The sequence below is a fragment of the Ornithodoros turicata genome, chromosome 7, assembly GCF_037126465.1.
Source record: "Ornithodoros turicata isolate Travis chromosome 7, ASM3712646v1, whole genome shotgun sequence".
NCBI classification, from domain to species: Eukaryota; Metazoa; Arthropoda; class Arachnida; order Ixodida; family Argasidae; genus Ornithodoros; species Ornithodoros turicata.
Window position 1 is genome coordinate 14,062,271 of NC_088207.1, and position 12,325 is coordinate 14,074,595.

Sequence of the window (12,325 nt, forward strand, 5' to 3'; positions counted from 1 at the left end):
GGGGTATGGCGAAAATACCAGGGAAAAATAGCCATCAGATAAGCCGCACCCGTGGATAAGCCGCAGAGCGTCCGCGAAAAAAAAATCGCGCATAAGCCGGGGCTAATACGCGTGAAAATACGGTAAATAAGCCTTGAAAGTTGTTCAGCTTTTCGCGCCTCCCCTCAGTTTTTCCCCTTTCCCATCGTTCACTAAGAACTGTCTCATTGGATCGCTCTCAAATAAGGTACCACAACAACTGCACGTGAGGCCGACAACGGCAAGCCCTATCGCCATCACCACCACCACCACGTGAGGTCCACGTTGCTTCAACTTTTTCACCATAGGGTTGTGGCGCGCCTGCGGATATCCCCTTATTGCTGCTTTCTCTTACGCTTTGTTACATGCTTTCTCTCACCTCTGTGAGGCTGAAAACGGCAAGCCCTTCCACCGGCACCACCACCACCACCTCCACCAACCTTCTGTTTCCCTCATGCGTCACCTTTCCGCTTTGCTGTTTCGGGTGATCGGAAGAAAAATAAACCCAAGCTTCCGCGACGCCGCTACGGAAAGAAGCTCTCAATTGGTTAAAGGACAACGGAAACGAAATTTGTCAATTGCAAAAAGGGGACCGAACAAGGTGTAAATATTATGTAAAATTATGGTGCCACTAGTATTTTGCAAGTACGCTGTGCGGATGGCCATATTTCTGACGATTACGAGAGCGCTGGGCCGCCCACTCGACACGATCGCCCATGGAGCGCGCCAAGCATTGCGGGAAAATCTGAGGAGCGCGTGACGTCAAATATCTCTCGCGCTCCATGTGCGGCTGCACGGTACAAACACGGCGAATTCTGAATAACGCCTGAAGATGTTTGATTCGGAGATCTCGTGGAAGTCTGAAGACAATATATCCTATGAGAGATGGGTTCGTACATGCTTCTTCGTCTTCGTTCTTTCCCCGTAGCAGGAATTAGACGTACGGCGAAACACCAAATGAAATGAAGCGAAATGAAAGTCAGGAACTCCAACAGGAGAGCCAACGTGCGTCACTTCCGTGGTCTGCTACGGCGGCGCGGCGACGCTCACCAGGGGCTCAGAGTGCTCCACGGCCGAATTTTATATCGCGATTGTGGCGGCGTTTCAACTAATATACGCAAATCTAAGTCGAATTCCGGATTGTTTTGGTACACATCGCAATATGAGGCAAATAGGTGTGCAGCCTATTTTCGTTTCCGTCGTCCTTTAACGCAGACTTGGCGCTCAAAATAGAGATGGAAAGGTTGACGAGGCTCTACCTCCACAAGCGCTGTATTATTGCGGCTCGCAGCACTGAGAGCAGGAAACCATATAGCGCTGTTTTTGTTATATTGCTGTATCTCAAATCGTTCTGTGTGGGAACAGGCCTGAAGTGTACATACAGGGTATTTTTATACATGGTATTTTAAGAATGAGCTACGAATGCCACATAGATGCCGCATTCTTTTCTTTTTTTTTTCTTTTTTCTAAGAGAGCGTACCATGGATGACAAATTAACCGAAATTCATGAATGTATTAGAGGATTTCGGGCAAAGGCGATATAGCAGAATGAGAGACAATCTTCGTTCAAAGCCATCCTGATAACCAGCATTATCCCGTATTTCTGGCATACATTTTTTAGGTCTCCTACTGGCATTAATACGTCTTGTCATCTTCGCAGACCGGAAGTTTGAGAAGAGGCAAATGTTATAAGGGGAGCTGCTTGTCGATTGCAGCATTTGAGAAACAACAACAGCTGAAGCAACAGCAGCAAGAACAACAACAACACTCCGCTATAACAACAGCTGGACCATGTGTGTGAATAAAATCTAATAGTGGCATTGAGATTGTCATCCTACGTCTCTATTTTGTGTTTCCGGAAATTTTTGCAACTTGACTAGCATGTAATATAGACTAATATGGCTGATGTCGAGCGATACTGTAGACACTGAAGCCCACAAATATTATGTGGGTACTGAGAGCATTCCGTCCTACAACTGGTTACTCATGCCCGAAGTAGGTTGCCATGGTTCTTAAAGGGAGGATCCGCAATGGTTGTGCCCAAAATTAAGTGAAAGTTGATTTCAGCAGAGACCACCCCCCAGATGCTGACAACAGCCTCCGTTTCGTATAAACGTGCGCGTATAATTTATAAACAGCGAAAACGATAAAGCGAAACCGAAACTCTGAGAGCAGGCGGTGTCATCGGAATCGAGGAGCGCCACGCCGTGACATCAGTCGCGAGATTCGTCTGCCGTGATTCCCATGTGTTGTATTGCATTGAAGACGCAAGGAATCAAGTTACGGTCAACGTGCAATCATGGAAACCGACTCTGCATCAGAATAGAACTCCACGGGACTTCTATTCAGACGTCTCAGCCCGATTCAGACGTCTATTCTAATGAGGAGAATGACTTGACCGTCACCATAAACCACAAGGACTCGCCGTATTCGACGGACCTACCAGTGCGCGCGTCGCTTGAAACCGAGGCCTCGGACCCATACACTGAAGGCTGTCGAACTCGGAGTAACTAATGATGAGTTTCTGATAGGTTGTCACACATTCTTATACAGGGTGTCCCAGAAAACGTGTCATTGAATTATAGTAAAAAAAAACTACACTAACTAGAGTCATGCGGTCAATGGCATTTGTTCTTACTGGGTTTTTGCCACCTCCTCATGTGAATGTCGTGTAACGTAAGTTTAATTATGTAAATTTTTGCGAGCTTAAGTCGGAAATTTGCCTATTAAAGGTAACTTTATTACCCCACCAATGTGAAGAGCGTGTCTAATTTAGTCAAATTAATGATAATTGACAGGGATATTCAGGAGCTATCCCATCGGAGAAAATAGCCGAACATCATACTCTACGTAGGTCGCACAGAATAGCGCACGATGAATTTTTCAGCGCAATCTTTGTTAGTCCGACGAAAGGAGGTTGGAAACCCAGCCCTCCCCGACATCGCAGAAAGAGATAAAACGGGCACGGCTTATCATGTCCGACTTTCGCTGGGATTTTGCTTTCCCTCTCCCAATTTTAGGAACTGTTACTTTTTCTACTATCACTCTGTGGGCTGGCTTCGGAACCTCCTTTCGTCGAACTGAGAGCGATTGCGCTCAAAAAGTCATCGCGCGCTATTGTCCGGTGCTCCGAAAAGCATGATATTCGGCTATTTTTTCCGATGGAATAGCTCGTGAATATCACTGCGAATTATCATGAATTTGAGTGTATTCGGCACGCTCTTCATATTGGTGGGGTAAAAAAGTGACATTTACTTGGCAAATTTCCGAGCTCAGTTCGCAAATATTTACATAATTAAACTTGGAGTACATGACATTCACATTAGGAGGTGGCAAAAACTAATAAAAACAAATGGTGTTGACCGCATGATTCTAGGTGGCGTAGTTTTTTTTTATTATAATTCAATGACACGTTTTCTGGGACACCCTGTATATGTGCCACGGGTGCACGCGTAATATGAAACATGTTGCAGGTGCACGTGCGGTCGGTGCCTCCGGCAGGTGCCCGCAGGTGACGTTGTTTGGCCGTCGGAAACTGGAAATATGCTACGTCCCTTGTTGTATCCGACCTGTTGCCACAACTGATTATACAGCATGTCTTACCGGCCATCGTGGTGGGTGTAAGATCAGTGTGCGACGTAACGAACACAATTGCTACGGAAAATTTCCTTCGTCAAAACTGCCCAAACACACAGCAAAGCAAGGCGGACGGCGCGGGATATCTCGCGACTTACATCACGCTCGGTGTTGCTTGCAGAAAAGCGCTCGTGGCTCGCACTACCCTGTCACCGAGCGTCATAGAAGAAAATCATTTTTATCAAGTTTGACTCAGTTTTCGAAGGAGATATTTTACAGGCATGGTCGTTGATGGCTAAAGGTGACGAATATTCGAAAATCTCGGAAGGGACCTTATGCGGATTCTCCCTTTATAGGTCAGCTCCGGAGGAAACTCACTGCCACAGATTGCAACAAAAACTCGCAGGCACAAAGGTTGTTGCCTACTGAATGTACTTCCAAAATAGTTTGGGCGAATACCCTGTATTTACTGCGAAATCTGTTTTTTGGTTTGCCGTCCGATTGTCCGCTTGGACAGCTGAGGTCACGCACAGCTTTCGCTTTGGCTCCTCTTGGCGTGTTTGCTGGCTCGCAGTTTCGGAATCGCCAGCAATCACCACTCGTCACTCGTCAGGCTGAAAGCGAAATCGAGAGTCGTGTATGTACGGGCACCTTTCTCCGCACCTTAATTTGATCATCTTTTTACTCAGGCTAGTCAGTGCACACAACCTCATCTAAGTTGTCACTTTGTGAGAGATGCAGCGTGAGTGAACCTTCTCGCAGTACGAGCAGGTACGCTGCTAAGAAAGATGTTTCGTGCCAGGTTCCCAGTTGATATTGTGCGTGATTGAGTGGTACGAAACCAGTGGTTGAGTGCTCTGAACTTATCAAGGCAACTGCCGTGTGTGCTCGAAGCATTTTGCATCAGAATGTTACGAGGTCGTTCACCTGACGGCCGATTTGGACTGTAAAAGTCGCTGGGAAGGGATGCGGCACCTGCCTCGTTCGACGACAACAAAGAGGAGAGGATAGCACCAAAAGACCAAAGTTGCGGGTAAGTGTCCGCAGGAACTTCCACTATGGCTTGTACACAATGTAAACATGTGAACGACAAATATGGGACTGCTAAGCCCTATAACCCGCGGTTGTATGTAAAACTACGCAGTTTCTCAGAGAAGCTGGTTGAGAAATAACATGACTTTGGAGAAGTCTGAGCTTGGGCACAGGGAAGACAAAACAGTCACAGCAGCTGAAATCAGCAACAACTTAGGAGTTCCTGTACTGGACGTCTGTATGATTACACTCAGCCTTTCCCCAACCATGGAACTACCTCATATCCTGCTTACATGGTAGCATATTGTTGTTCCTCTTTAAAAGCCGGGCTGGTTCTGTGAGTGCTGTGTATTCAAGTTGTAATGTAAAGTTATTACGTGCCAAAAATTCCATTCTGTCCTTCTATACTAATGAAGTTGACTCCAGCAACTGAGTACCTTGACCAGCAAGGGATGACGGTCAGCATGCTCGTCACAGATTAGCAGAAATAGGTGAACTCAGGAGAAAGACTCTTCTATCTGTGAATCATCGTTTTGACACATGGCACATTGCAAGAGGGCCACATTTGCTTTGTATCACACCGTCATAACACATATTTCCTATTAGCAGGGGTATAGCTGGGGGCAAGCTATGCTGTCAACATTGTTGATCACATTTTCTAGCTCTTAAATATGTAGATGCTTTTTTGCTTTTCCTAACAATATTGGCCTTAACAGGTATAATTATAATTTCTGCTTCTCCTTGCTCAGGCCACAGGAAACAGGTACATACAGCAGCACTGGTGAAGCAACGTATGGTGCTACAATAATGGTGCCACAGTATCGTGAACATGCACATGTGTGCGCACATGGACAAGCAATGATAATGGAAACCTGGTTCCGGTAAAATGGCTCAGGATACTCTGGCATGGCATGCATATTTGGATCATAACGTTGCTTCACATATTCATGAGCATCAAAGTCACCATGCAAGATGTGCACATCAAGACATTGGGAAGCTGCTTTGGCCCCACGAAGGTGATTTACAGTAGTTCAAGCTAGCAGCAATTACTAAGCAATTGTCCTGCATTCCTCACTTACAGGAACTGGAACATTCGAAGTGTTGTAGGGGATAGTGGGTGTACTTCCCATTCTGAAAGACATCCCGCCATTGTGTGCACTAAAAGTTGCCTCGTCTCAGTGCTGCTACTCGGTCATGTATCTAAGTATGTCATGGTAAGTAGGTCATGTATCACACCACCGCTTCCACCTTATCGGTGTGCCACATATTGTATCTACACATAAGGAATGTGTGTGAGAAAACTACTGAAACAGAGAATTGCATTGCTTCTTTACTGCACAAGCCAGTCCTGTCTGTTTTGGGAATTCTAATAATGCTAATTTTCATGTCAGGGTATGTCCAGGGGCTTTCTGGTGCTCTGCTCGATCTCTGTGGACGATGGCTGTTCATGAGCCCCCGAACAGAATGACGAGACTACACAAGGGGGGCTCATCGCAAGCATTACAGTGAATGAGTCAGTACAACGCTAACAGCTCTGCAAGGCATTAAATGCAAGTCGACAGCAGAAGGGCTTCAGTGAACGTGTACAAACAGTCTCGTACCTAGTCTCTAAGAACAGTCTCTGTTCGAAATATCGGCGGCTTCTGTTATGAGGCAACTCCCCTCAACTGCATCTGTATTCTGTCCATCTTGCAGTGTACTTGTTTACCTGTTGCGAGGGATTATGGGGGGAGTCAGATAGTTTTATAATCTCTATGTATTCAATAAAATTATGGTCTATTCAATGTTAGGTGTAAAATTGCAGTATCTGTGGAATGTGTGGAGATGTGCATTGATTCAAGAAGTAACTCGCCTCCTGAAACCAGCATGCAGATCCAGATGTAATGCTGGTGTAGATGACATGTGGAGGCAACTCATCTTCATTTCTTTTTTGTGTGGTTGATTAATGTGATGGCTCATGGCTGCACTGCACTAGTAGACCAGTCGAAATAAGGTGCAAGATATCCCTGATAATTACACTTGCACGGTTTCCTTGTACTGTGCAGTGTATTTTTGTTTTCGTTTATTTTTTCCTGTTTCTTTTTTTTCCTTTTTCTGTTCAGCTCTCATAAGCCACATATGCCCTCATGTAAGTATGTTGTTCTTGTATCTGGTGCTTGCTCTCTCGACAGCGTAAAATTTCGGCTAATACGTTCATCGCGAATTATACACTAAGGTTGTCATTCAAGCCCAGTTCTCACGTACGTACCTGCAGTGTGTATACGATAACATGGCGTTGCCAAACACAACTCGTTCATCCGGTATAATGCCAAGAAATGTGATTACTGCTCCTGTGACGTCAAAAGCCAGGTATTCGAGAGTGAGAAAGGTATGCGCAAGTGATGCAGCAGTGGTGAGCCGTAACTATAAGAGAGTGAAGTCTTCAATTAAGCAATGAATGAAAGACACTTTATCAAAGAACTTTATCAAAGACACCTACAATGCGAATAAAAATATCTTTTGTATTAGGCGTAGCACAGTTCCGTTGACGATATACATGACGTCCATTGCGTTCTTAGCCAGTTTGCCGCTGGCCGAAACGCGTCTGCATAATTGCACGAATTCTAACTGCACAAATGGTATCAACGGCGTGTTTTGGCATTGGCAGATCATCCCAAATATAAAAAATCGATGCGATCAAGAAGCCTACGTCGATCGAGCAGACGCTCCCTGCCACCATCGCTTGTTTACATTCCCGTATGCTCCGTAGAGAGGGAGGGAAGTCTTGAAGAACACTGATATCACTTACGTCGGCGATATAGACCGCGTGAACAGCTGCCGTCATAAAAATGGCGGCCCCCATGTCTGTCTCGAAATGGTTAATTTACGATTATTTAAAATATGGGGCTGTTTTGTGGAAACGAAGGGTGGTTTCAGATACAGTTCGATATGGGCTTCCAGAATATTGTTACAGTTTCAAGAAGTCAACGTATCTCCGGAGCTGACCTTTAACCTCATAACCTCTGCCTTACGACGTAGTTCTAAACTTGCGAAGCATTCATGAGGAGAATTCAGGGAAATTCCCTCTGAACGCTGGCTTCACCTTTCTTCAGAAATGCCTTGTAAGATAAGCAATGCCACGGGTCACAACAGCTGAAAGGAGGAACCGTTGGATAGGGCGGGAGAGTAAGACGGAGGCCGCGTAAAACGACTTATCGTTGTTTCGCTATCCTTCTGCCAGCACGGTTATCAGTTTATCATTTCTTGTTTCCCTGATTTTTTTTACCAGACGCCTCCTAAACCAGCTGAAAAAGTAATCCGCTTACGTTGCACGGCCATTTGAAAGCTCGCCGTTTTCAGGCTGCGGGAGTACAGCTGAGAAAAAAAAAAGCTTCTGAAACGCTGCGATTTTGTATTGACCTTCTCTCAGCCTCCCCTGCTGCTTAAGGGAGCAGGTGTTGAGCGAAATCCTGGTGGTTGTTGTGGACTATCAGGTGGTCGTGCAACCTTCAGGACGTTTACCAAATAATGCGACCTTTCTAATACGTGACTACAATTCTGCTATCCTCGTGCTTCCGAAAATCCACCAAACAGAAAGAGCTAATTTTGGAAATATTCATCTGACACACGTGTACTGTAGGCCATGGAATTTGCACCACGCTACGTTCGTGTGTATACGAAAACAGAATGAGTATGCCACTCATAATTACGGAATCCAAAGTGTGCGATATTCGATATCCCATTTTACCCACATTTTTCGTTTCTCTCGAAAATTGTCCATAAAGTGTATCGTCCATAATAACGAATCGTCCTACACTTAACTATATTTATTTCGAGCAAAAAAAAAGCAAAAAAACACACAGTAATCAGTGCTTGCTTGTGCGCATACCTCGTGGAGCTCAAAGTCGACAGCATTCCAGCAATTTTCATTGCTTGAGATCCGTCCTCGTTATATTTGAAAACTGGAGCGCCGTTTGGAGACCTGCTCGAGCCATGGCCGCTGTGACAACTGGATTTGGGCTGGCTGAATCGTCAGTGGAAATGTCCGAACAGTCTGACAGCTCCACGTAACATATTAACGAGGCACGACTGGTACATGGATATGTAACGTCCTTGCGCTGTCGGGTCTACAGGGTGTCCCGCGTAACGTATCACGAAATTATATTTGAAGAGGGCGATCAAACGAAAGCGATCGCTACTTTTCTGCCACTTGAGTTAGAAACACGTGCTACGTCAAAAGTAGCACCTGTTTCTAACTCAAGAGGTGCAAACTTGTATTGTTTTTCTTTTATTACTCTAATTAAATATAATTTCGTGACACGTTAGGCGGGACATCCTGTATGTAGATGTACTATGTACAGGGTGTCCCAGAAAACGTGTCATTGAATTATAATAAAAAACTACGCCACCTAGAGTCATGCGGTCAATGGCATTTGTTCTTACTGGGTTTTTGCCACCTCCTCGTGTGAATGTCGTGTAACGTAAGTTTAATTATGGAAATTTTTGCGAGCTTAAGTCGGAAATTTGCCTAGTAAATGTCACTTTTTTACCTCACCAATGTGAAGAGCGTGTCTAATTTAGTCAAATTAATAATAACCGAGAGGAATATTCAGGAGCTATCCCATCGGAAAAAATAGCCGAACATCATGCTCTACGGAGGTCGCACAGAATAGTGCACGATGAATTTTTCAGCGCAATCTTTGTCAGTCCGACGAAAGGAGGTTGGAAACCCAGCCCTCCCCGACATCCCAGAAAGAGATAAAACAGGAACGGCTTGTCACGTCCGACTTTCGCTGGAATAATGCTTTCCCTCTCCCAATTTTAGGAACTGTTACTTTTTCTACTATCACTCTGTGGGCTGGCTTCGGAACCTCCTTTCGTCGCACTGAGAGCGATTGCGCTCAAAAAGTCATCGCGCGCTATGGTCCGATGCTCCGAAAAGCATGATATTCGGCTATTTTTTCCGATGGGATAGCTCGGGAACATCACTGTGAATTATCATGAATTTGAGTGAATTCGGCACGCTCTTCATATTGGTGGAGTAAAAAAGTGACCTTTACTTGGTGAATTTCCGAGTTCAGTTCGCAAATATTTGCATAATTAAACTTGGAGTACATGACATTCACATTAGGAGGTGGCAAAAACCTAATAAGAACAAATGCTGTTGACCGCATGATTCTAGGTGGCGTAGTTTTTTTTATTATAATTCAATGACACGTTTTCTGTGACACCCTGTATATTGCATGTACGTATTTCCATTTAGACACTGTATTATGTCTTGGTAATGTAGCTCTTTTCAATATAACTTTTTATGCATGAAGGTTTTGGAAAATGACGTGTTCCTTCCATCGTTATGTAATGCGCACGCCGGATGTTTAACGTAATACAGTGCATTGTTAAGTGTAATAAACTCATCTTCTAGGAGTACACGACAAACGTACGAACACCGTCCGCTGAGTAGATCATAGTCGGACCCGCCGAAAAGCACAAGGAAGGAAAGCAATTTTGTGGATCTGTCCTTGAGGTAGATGTTCCGCCGCAGGCTTCATTCGTCGTACATCGCTCCATTTCACATTCTTAACTGCCAAAATATATCCCCCCCGCTCGAAAAGATAAATAAATAAAAGAAGAGAAACCACTTGCTTGACGCCCTTATCAATCGTTCTTATCATTGCTAATTAACACTCTACCACTGTTCTTAGCTGCCTTCAACCAAGCTGAGTGAGCGTTTCTGTACCAATTGACAGAAACAATTATCACCTGCACTGTCCGTTCGTGGCAAAAGATATTGATAGAGCTGCCAGGTGTGATAGCGACAAGTCTTGTTCCCAAGCAGCACAATGTACTGAAAGTCGAGTGCAATAGGGGTGGACGACCGTGTGTCTTATCAATGTTCTTTAGTTTCAGGAATCTGTTCAAGGCCTTCCACCTTCCCGCCCGCCCCTATATGGCACTCGACTTTCAGTACATTGTGCTGCTTGGGTTCTGCTTCCTACAGAACATGCATAGCCCCATCTTAGATCGCAATGGTCTTTTCCTTGTCATTTTGTTGAAATCGTGGGACACATGGTACACGTGAACTGAAATGGTGTGATGTAAGCTTCGGTTTTAGGCTTACTTTGCCCTCTGATCTGACGTGCACACGGAGTATCTGTCACAAAGACACGCAGCATGGATATAGCAAAGAAACGGATGACAAAGTGCTAAGCAAAAAAAAAATATGCAAATGACCATCTCTGGGGTAGCTCCTCTGCAACAGGAAGACTTCGCCCTTGCTTCCATGTTTCGCGAGCACATTTTTTTTCTTTCTTATTATTGTGTGTGAATCATCCAGGCAACGTCTACTACTATGTATAATGTATACGTCTGCCAGCTACTATGTACCAATGGCTATCCACAGGTCAGTGAAGACAGATATAGGCCTGTGGCTGAAAGAGCGGGTGACGAATTTAACTAGAGCAATAGCATGGGATTAAAAGAATCCTTAACGAGGTTCACATTTAAGGATAAACTGTGACAACACGAGGTATTCCCTTTTTCATAGATCACTTGCTTTGACTTAATTTCGGGGACATCACTATTCCGAAACTGCTTCCACGATAGCGAGGGAGGAGGATGGGAGGGATAACAATAAGGAGGAACTAGCTCCTATATTTAAGCCGGTTGTGGGTATAAACGTGCAGATCGGCAAACTGCCAACTCAAAGACTCAAACAGCAGTTGCTGCAACGCATCCGCGATATCGATATGCGATTTTGAAGTTTCAATCAGCGAACTGTTAGAATGGTTCCACGACGGTCACCATGTGCTACTAACAACGAACTCATATTAGTTCCATGCATCTACGCAATGGTACCTCTACAGCGCTAGTCTTCAAGTCCCGATCCCCGTACGCGCGGATTTTAGCACAAAGAAAAATAAAAAAGCGCAAACAGCAACCGGTGCGAAATGCATAAAATACTTAGCATGGAGGAAATAGAAGTAGTAATGACTGGACACAGACTGCCGCCAATTCACCACTGGGTCTAAGCACGATTTAATAAGCAATTAGAGCTAATTGGGACCCCCACATTAATGAGCACCCTCCAGGGTGTCACCACACTAAGTGGGGAACATCTAACTCGTGTCCAGACCAAGCTGTGAGTTGTGCGGCAACCTGTGTCCATAAAAAAGAAAAACATAAGAAAAATAGATAGAAATAGAGTGGAGAGAAACAATTTATTCGAATTTATTATACTACTGCACTTTACTGCACTACACTACTGCAATTTATTAGCGCCCGCCATGTTGGTAGTTGGCGATGGGGCAGCTGCAGAGATCGATGCAAGGCATCACACCAGATGGCGGCTCCATCATAGCTCTATGTGAAAATGCCATAGAACGACAAGATACTAGCGGCAATTAAAAACGGCAACACTGCTAAACAAGTTTAGGCATGCGAGAAAAAAGGTCTAACCGCTACTGCTAAACAGCACGGAGAAAACAGTGCACATCGGCGGAAAGGCTTAGGGGGGCGATCGGTTAGGCCTAACCACAGCGTCACAACACTATGCAGCTAACACAAGGCGGGAACCACTGGGCACACATCGCTAAACATGCGTCAACACGAACAAAAGGCTTGCTCACTGCTAAACAACTCTAAACATGCGCGTACAGCAAACATGCGAGAAAAGGCTTAACACGAGCGCGGTCAAACAACGCGCAAACATCGGCAAATCACT